This window comes from Acartia tonsa, chromosome 2 (genome assembly GCF_053477335.1).
Source record: "Acartia tonsa isolate MP-2025a chromosome 2, ASM5347733v1, whole genome shotgun sequence".
Taxonomy (NCBI): Eukaryota; Metazoa; Arthropoda; class Copepoda; order Calanoida; family Acartiidae; genus Acartia; species Acartia tonsa.
In genome coordinates this window covers 8,128,945-8,138,664 of record NC_137261.1, presented here as the reverse complement: position 1 = coordinate 8,138,664, position 9,720 = coordinate 8,128,945, and positions in this window count along the sequence as shown.

The following is a 9,720-nucleotide window of genomic DNA, read 5'->3' as shown; positions in this document are numbered from 1 at the left end:
TAAAGTAAATTTTCTTAACATTTCTGATGATTTTTATTGTTGATTTATTAAAAAATAATTTTGCTGCGCTTCTCATTTACAAGATCATCCCTGTATTTCCTTCACTTTGTGTTTTTTGTTCCGCTACAGCTTACCTACAATTATGGCATTTTTTAGGTTTTTAACACTTTTAGATTTGGCTGTTTTTACCATAGTATTTTAATAAGATTAGTGGCACTTTATCAAGGAAAGAATTTAGAAACATTACTTTTTATCCTATTATATAAAGTAGTAAGTGGTTTTTGTCTGTCCCAAAGGATCTCGCTAACCGCTGAACCGATATTGTTGTCCTTTGCAGTGGAGCTTCTTACAGGTCCTGGGAAGGTTTCAAACTATTTTTGGGGAGGGTGTGTTCACCTAACCCCCCCCCAAAAAAAAAAAAAAAATTACTCTTTTGAACACAAATTTAAAATTTTTCCCCCTCCTAACTTAAGTGCCCCTAGAGGCTTCTAGGGGCGTAGCCGCTAGTATATGATAAATTAATAATCAAGAAATACAAATAACAAAACCATATAAAAATCAGACAATTGAAAAAGTAACGTTGCTTTAATTTATGAAGAATCAAAAAATCTTCAGAAGTCTGAAAAAAGTTATTTAAACTGCAAGATACATCTCATGAAAATTAATTATGCTTTGCGTTAATCATCATACCAAATCCTTCTGAAAATCAAATTTAAAAGTAAAAAAAAAATTTTAAAGTCTTTTTATACTAAAATTTAGAAAGCTAGAAAATCTTTTAGAAAGTATGTGTGATGTACACATAATTCCAAAAGTGTCTGCTACTTTTACCTATTACTACTTTTTAATTGCTTGTAAAAAAAAATAGGGGTTTTAGTTCTAGTTTAGAATAGACCACTGAGTTTTAGAGTAGTCATTAATATTGCTTTAACTTAACCTGTTATTGAAGATCTTCCTAAACTCCTAAACCTTTACTGATTAGATACGTATATTATCAAGGTCCTGGTCAGTTTTCTTTGGGAAAAGTAGTTATACAGTCTCATATGATTAATGTTATTTGCAAAAAGTTCTCTATATCCCTCTAATTTTTCTTTATTTTACATTATAAAACAAGGCTAGCAGATTTGATTTGGGAATAACGGCTTCTTGGCTTATACTTATGAAACGATAGAGGTGTACCAATATGAAGAATAAAATTTTACTTGGTTCTATGTGAGATACTTATGCTTAAAATAAAAATTTGTGTTAAAATTCTATACAATGAAAACGCTAACCTGTATTCTTAATGTTTTCTTTTACCACGTTATGCTATTTATCAAGGATTATGAGATCTACCTAAGGTTCGAAGCCCCTTATAATATTAAAATTGGGTAAGGCTATTCTAATCATATCTCTAATACTTTTATATTGTCAAACCTCACATGTCAAATAAATTCATAATAAACCCCAGTGGGTGAAAGAACAGAAGTGCACTTATTTTAATAAAGTCTACAGCTACAGTCTAGACGCATAATTCAAAATTTTAAACAAGGATAACAATGTCAAAAGACTGGTTAAAAAGTTGGTAAAATTAAATAGGCAACCCCTATTAGATCACTAGTTATGTAGTTTTTCCTATAGGGCAACTTATACATGTATATGGATTTGTAGAATAAGAAAATGCAAATAATTTCCAAAATGGTTGAGTATCTTTGCAAGCATACGTAACAGAAGGGTTGGACCTACGGATATAATACACAAATAGAGAAGCTTTACAGTTTAGATTTAAGTTGAACATTTATAAAATTTAGTTCGAATTTTAACCTAACTTATTAAGCCTTTTCTAAATTATTTTTTTTTCAGAAAATGTATATTTTTAAATAAAATAAGGAAAATTATTTTTATTGTGGCAAAATTCAACATTTACAAGTAAACACTATTAATACCTTGCTTTGGTTCTATAGTATACCAAAAAGTTGCCTAATTCTAATTTTTTTTCCATATAAACTTCTTCGTATTCAAAGAAAAACTTTTTAAAAATAAATTTATAATTACCAACAAACATACAATATTTTTGCCGTTTTTTCAACCACTGAAACCTTTTCAATTTGCGGAGGGCAATTTTTGTTGAAGTTTATGCCCCAACAAAATTTATATGCCAGGAAATTTAAACTTGTATTACAAAGTGTTCACACAAGTCAACAACAAATTAATTAATCTGGAAATAAAGAAAAGCCTATACACCATAGTAACTGGATATCTGTTTAAGTTGAAGGTTTGCGTCATAATGGTTCAGAGATTGATTTAGGTTCATTCTCGCTGGAGAAGATAACAAATCCCTCGCCCCCCCCCCCCCCCCCTCCCTACCTCTCCAAAATATTTTCTTCTATACGTTATTGTATAACTGATTGGCCTACAATTTTAAGGAAAGGTTTTGCACAATTCAGCATAGCGAAGGACTGTTGACCCTAAACCCAAGTCTTTCCCTCATGTGTTATGGCACATTCTACCTTTTCGATGGGTTTTGCTAGGGGCTAAAACACTAATAAACTAGGCTAAAAGTAGCTGTCATGGAGTGGGGACAAAACACCTAATTTAAAAATGCCTAACTAAAAATGCCTAACTAAAAACACCTAACTTTAAAAATACCTAATGTTAAAAACACCTACGTTAAAAACACCTAATTTAAAAACACCTAATTTATAAATGTCTAATTTAAAAACGCCTAACTAAAAATGCCTAACTAAAAATACCTAATTTTAAAAATGTCTAATTTTAAAAATGCCTAATTTAAAAATACCTACTTCTAAACTATCTAAACGCCTAGTTTAGAAATGCCTAATTCTAAAATATCAAATATTTTCAATTCAATACCTAAAATGTTGATAACATTTTTAATCCAATTGGCTGATTGTTATTGCTGAAGGATCTCGCTAGTCGATGAAACAATATGGTTCATCTTTACAATGAAGCTTCCCTTATGTCATGGGATGGTTTATATAAGGTTGGAATGGTTTTGGGGAGGTTACCAACACCTTTCAATGAGAAATTGCTCTTTGAAACCCCCCCCCCTCCATTTTTTAATATTCCATCAATCTTTCTTTATCAAACTAGAACAAAAATGGGGGATGATTAACTATCACCCCCCAAGAAAAAAAAGTGACGCTACGGCTACTTAGGTTAGGGAAGAAACCAATAAAAATTAGAATTCATTTGTTTCCTTGTCCTTCAACCTTTCAAAATATGGAGGGGGGGGCGGGGCATAAACCCTCACCCCCCCACCCCCACCATAGACTTAATTGAATTCCCCTCCCGCTGCAATCGCCCCTAGAGGCCTCTAGGAAGCGTAGCCATCGGTTTAATATATTTAACAACAGTTTTAAGATATACTTAAAATTAGGTTTTTTAAATTAGGTATTTTAAAATTAGGTATTTTTATACTTAGGTATTTATAGTTAGGTGTTTATAAAATTAGGCATTTTTAAAATTAGGTGTTTTGTCACATTAGGCATTTTTAAAATTAGGTATTTTTAAATTAGACATTTTTAAATTAGGTATTTATAAATTAGGTGTTTTGTGACATTAGACATTTTTAAAATTAGGCATTTTTAAATTAGGTATTTTTAAATTAGGTGTTTTGTCCCCACTCCGCTGTCATGCATTTATCATTTTGTAACATTGTTTAAATTCGCAGTTTTGCAGAAGCATATTATTTTGTATAAGCCAGAAAAAAAACATTTTTAACCAATTCAGTAATTAATTCTTTTAGCAATCTTCTTTTTTAATTACCTTTCTTAAAGATAAGCTGTCTGTGATAATTCAAAAATTGCATTTAAAATTTAAACAAGAACAATGATCCCTATAAGTAGCTGAGCAAAACAACAATGTAAAAAAAGTTCATTTTAGAACAATTAAAATCTATCTCTTTCATCGTGGATATTTGTCAAGATGCGCTTCTAAATATCATTGCATTTAACACAATAAAATTGTGGCAATTATCATTTTCTGGTAACTGGACAAAGTGTCTGAAAAAAATCAGCCCTGTAACGTTATAAAAATTAGGGATCATCCACCTTTTTTAGGGGATTTCTTTCCAACTTCTCCTCTCATCTCCTTCATTTTTATGACGTCACATGGCTGATTTTTGAGACACTTTTTCTGAAGATTGGCGTAACTTAATGTTTTCTAATTCTTTGATAACCTTCTATTAAAAAATGGGTAGTGTGTAATGATTTTCAATTAGAATTTGGGTAAGGGCTTGAATATTGAATACAACATATTGCATGATTATTTTACATAAACAAGAATATAAATAATAGTATGTTGATAAGTTATGTACCATATACTAAACGTAGCTTCTCTATAAAATTGTTTTTAGTCCTTATTTATCCTATATTTTAAAGTAGGCGTCGGAAGCTTAATATTTCGAAAGTTGCTATTCTGAATGAGTTGTAATTTTTAAGGTAGCTCTGTAAATGTCTTGGGGGTAGTTTTAGGCTAATTTTCCGGCCTTCACAGCCCTAACACAGAGGCCAGGGACTAATATATATTAATGACATAATGATTGAATAGTCTTTTTAAAAAATGGTTTTATATAAATGACAAACTTTTATTCGAATAAATTTGATTATTGATAGAGCCTTCACTCTTATTTAATAACCTTTCTTTAATTAAATTCCTATTGAAAACAATTCAAGATTTTAAATTATATCATAAATGAGATAAACAATATAAATTTGTGTTTAATGGGAAATGGGAATAAAATGATTAGTATTCTTCTAAAGATTGCATAAGTAGGAAACATTTAGTAGAAATGGAATTTAAGTTAGAATATTGTTTTATTGTAAAACGTAATCATAGTTAAATTAAAATACTCTATTTTTGGCAGGTTGTGAACATAGGAGGAGAAAAAAGTGTTGTAATTGAACCCTCATTGTCCTCTCCCTACCTGGTGTTAAGATTAAATGAATGACAAATTGACAAATGTTTTCACTAATTGATAATTGATAGTCAAGTGACAGTTATATACACTCAGAACGTAAACGTGTTTGTACCAAATATATAAAAGTTTTAGTAGCAAAGGTATGCTTTAAATTGCTTTGTCGATTTTTGATTCTTTAGTTTTGTAATATTTGGATTTTGTCCTAACTGTTCCATATAAATCTTTTGTATATGAAATCATTTTTTTAACAAAATAATTTTAATTTTGTGTTTGTTTTGAAAGTGTAGCTTCTCTATAATTGGATTGTCAGGGAGTAATAAGTATAACATTAGTTATTTATTCTTAGGATAAATAATAATATTTAAATTAACCTTGAACCCAACCATCCCTTAACTATTTTTTAGCTATTAGAGGCAGAATATTACATTTAAGATTTCCATTTTCGATTCTAAATTGCTCAATCTTTGTTGAATTTTCAAACCACTAAAAAAGTCATCCTAATATTTTATAATCAGAATTGATTTGCCAAGAGATGCAAAAATAAAATTTTAACTGTTTTACCAAAACTAATGATTTTCCTCTTGCTTAACTAAAGTTAACACAGCTTAATTGAAAACCATCATTAACTTCAGGTTTCTCAGGGATGGAGGGGACAATGGCAAGGCAATTTAAATACTTCCATTTCTGCAATCAATGTTGACAAGGTAAAGTTCAACTAATAAGAATTTGTGCGAAGATTAAACAATTTCACATGATCCTATCCCTGTATCTCTGCAGTGAGCAAAGATAAATTAATTTTTAATCCTAAACAGGATGTTTAACAAATTAAGTACATATAAACAAGGAAGACAACGTCCAGTAGTAACCTCAATCTTTTCTATATTTAGAAACGTCCGTACGTCAGTCTGGAACGGAAAGCTTTTTTCGTTAATTTAGGCATGTTGGAATTGTCCCATCGATTTCAAACTTTGATTCCTGTAGTAGTAAGTTACTATTTAGAAAGCGTAGCAACTCTATAATCGTTATCAGAATGTCCGTACGTCCATTTTAAACATGTAAATTTTTAACTTTTAACAACAAATTTTGATGTGATATGAAAATCAGAATACTGATTCCTAGGACAACAAAGTACTATGTTATAAGTACTAAACTTGTAAGTTTGTCCTTAAGCATTATCCTGTATTTAAGCAGTTTTTTCAACAAATTTACTTACAATTTTGTTTCGACTGTTATACATTTATATTCTGATTATTAGATACTGACATTATACAAGTGTTTATGTTCGTTTGTCCTACGTTTCAGAGCTTCACTTTTATGGAAGTTGTCAACCTTGTTCATAATTTAGTTTATTGTAATGTAATATAAGGATAATATTACGGCCTTTTTATTTCAACAAGAAACTTATATATGTAATAAAAGGATGAGCCTAAACCTTGAGGTAACTTGGCCACTTCAGTTAGGTTTATCTTCGCATAGGCCAACCTATCTGATGGTCATTTTATTACTAGGAGGGAGGGGATATTGAACTGGTACCGAAAGTTTCATAAGCTCGTTCTCTAATTCTTTGGCTTAAATGTTTTACTTTTAACAGTTTTAAATCTATCTTAACAATAATATTTAAATTGGTAGCTACTGCTGCATCATAACTTATTTATTCTAGTTCAAGGATATAGAATATACGTGGATATTATGTTAGGAGAAAAATTGTCGTCATTTTACGTTGTTAACATGGACACAATTTATTGGTCATTTCGTTCATCCAGTAGGAGGGCAGGTAATGGGGTAAAGATAGTGAGGGTGGCGGTATTTTAGCTAGCTACAAGTCTCACTTTATTACAGTACATGACAATCTGTAGTAAGATCCAAGTAATGATAAATCCATTAGTCATTTATTATATGTTGAAAAACTGATATATTTATAAAACTTTCTAATTTGTCGGTTTAGTTTGTATAAACAAAGTAGACATTTCAGGGATAAAGAGATAGAACAATAGACAATCGTAAAAGTTTACACTTGGGAAAAGGAATTTTAAAACAAGGAGCTGTTATCATAACAATATCAAACAGTAGGCGCTGATATCATTATGAGAATTGTTTCACACTGACCTCGTGAAAATTTTATATTAAAAACATGTTAATAATATCTGCATTGACCATTTTTTATAAAACGACTTAAACTTTAGTACATAAACCATTGGTTGTTTATCTCATCATCATCATCGCCATTTATCTCTTCTTTTCAGAGCGTAGGCCACACACAATTGTTCTCCATTTTTCTTTGAATTGGGTCTCAGTAGAGTCATCATTGAAAGATGATAAATTCTCATCTCTCAGTTCATCCTGGAATTCCCACCTCCAGGTTGTTTTTGGTCTACCTGGTTTCCTCTTTCCCGTGAAGGGGTTCCAAGTCAAGGCTTGATTGGTTAAGTCATCATGCCCTTTCCTTAGAGTGTGCCCCAACCATCTCCATTTTCTCTGTTTTATTGTCAGTTTGATGTCTGACATATCACTGCGCTCTAAAAGCTCAGCATTTGTGATCTTATTAGGCCAAAAGATCTTGTGGATTCTCCTAAGACATTTAATAACATATGTTTGTAGCTTGGAGACCACTGCTGTGTTTGGGAACCAAGTTTCGGCCCCATACAGCAATACAGAGAGAACATTTGACTTGAAAAGTCTTAACTTGGTCTTAACTTTGGTTGTTTATCTAGTAAAGCATTATTTGAATGGATTTATTAATACTTGGTTCTTACACCAGATTATCCATCCATCCTCTTTAACCTATCCACTTCACTCGTACTGGATGAACAAACTGACAAATGAAAGATGTCTATGTTAGAAACCTAATTTAGTTAGGATTTTTTTTCCCCTGTCATATTATCCATGACAATTCTATATCCATTATTATTCAGAAGCAACATTTTTCTTGAATTTGTCTTTCCCTGTGTCCGTGATTGATATGTATGAATTAAGTGATTAACTAATCAATCCTAGATTGATACGCCGCTAGGTTATCACACAAAATTGTAAAAATAATTTTAGATTGATATCCTACTGCGTGATTACGAAATATCTAAAAAGGAAGCTTTTTAAAGGCAAAGTTTTTCTATAATTTGGTTCGACCCGTCCGTCCGTACATCTGGAATGGACAGCTTTTTTTGTTAATTTAGGCATGTTAGAATTGTCCTATTGATTTCAAAGCGAAGCATCTCTATAATCAAGTCCTAAAAATGTAAGTATGTCCTTGAACATTATCCTGTATATAAGCAGTTTTCAACAAATTTAGTAACAATTTTATTTCGACTTTGAAACATTTATAATTTGATTATTTAGTTCTGACACTCTAAAAGTGTTAATTTTCGTTTGTCCTTCCGTTTTAGAGCTTCGATTTATGAATGTTGTCATCCTTGTTTTAATAAACTTTTTTATATTGAGAGCAAAATTATTTTGGATTATCTTTTAGTTTAAATTGTGTAAGATGTAGACCAAAATTCAAGGAAAACTATCATCATGTTTATGGTTTTTGTATGAACATATATTGATATGCTTCGCTTACAACAATTCACTACTGTCTGTAGGTTGTTCAAACTATTAACAGTTTCCTACTCATTAAAGTAAAGAAACAGAGGGGGCACGATCTATATGTAACTCTAAAAACCAGTGTTGGGGCCCTTTACCGACTTCCAATTAGGTCTTTGAATATTAGCCAATAGCTTCGGAAATATAAACAGAGCCAAGTTGCTACAAAAGAACAGAAAGCAATTTGATAGCAGACGAAAAAGGTCCTCACAACTTGGGTCAGGTAGTTGTCTGGATTTGCCCATCTTTGTATACTTATACATTACTTTCTTGTTTTAACATTTCATAACCATGACTTGGATATACTTTACTTACCCTAGACAATATTTTTCTAGACATGATATTTTAAAGCGAATACCCAAAAATATGTAGACGGACAATTTTAACACAGTTCCATACCATAGTGTATTTATCAATCAATCAATGAAATGTAAAAATAACACATATGTACATTGGTACATATTAGCTTCATGCCGCTTTCATTAGGACACCAGTTGATCTATTATTTTTAGACCTTCATTACTTTCATTCTAATACGTTAAGAAAACCTTTTCAGTTTGTTAAACAAAAAGAATGGACGGAGAGTGGTTCTGTTGCTGATTTTGTTACATACAGGTTACGGCTGAAAAATAAAAAAAATTTGATTAAACAAATTCTAGATAAATTAAGGCCTTTTGTTTTAAATTTTTGGTGTTGAGCTACCGCAATTTTGGAAGATGCAAAACATTTTAGAATAAAAAGCTGGAGTAAAGATACTCTAGATCTAACTCTGTTATTAAGTGTGAGGTGCGCTGAGCTACTTTGTAATCAAGTTCGATTAAATCAAATATAATTTGTAGGAAAGTGAGTTAGAGCCGTAGAGCCCCAGGCAAGCTCTATAGATATATTAGACATTTTTCTAGGCTTCCCTAGTGAGGTCAGAGAAAAAGTAATTGGGCCAAAAATAGTTTTTAAAAGCGAAGTTCTTTTTATAATCATTGTCGGTCTGTCGCTCGTTATTTAGACATGTTTGATTAGTCTTAGCGATTTCAAATTTTATGTGATGATTCCTGTAACAGTTAGGTTCAATTTAGAAACCCTAGCAACTCGATAATCATTCCCTGAAATTCACTATGTCCATTTTTGAAAAAATAATTAAGTTTTTTTTAAATTGGTTCTTTGATTTTTGGAAAAGTGATTGTTAGGACGATCAGACACAATGTATATTCAATGCAACCCTATAA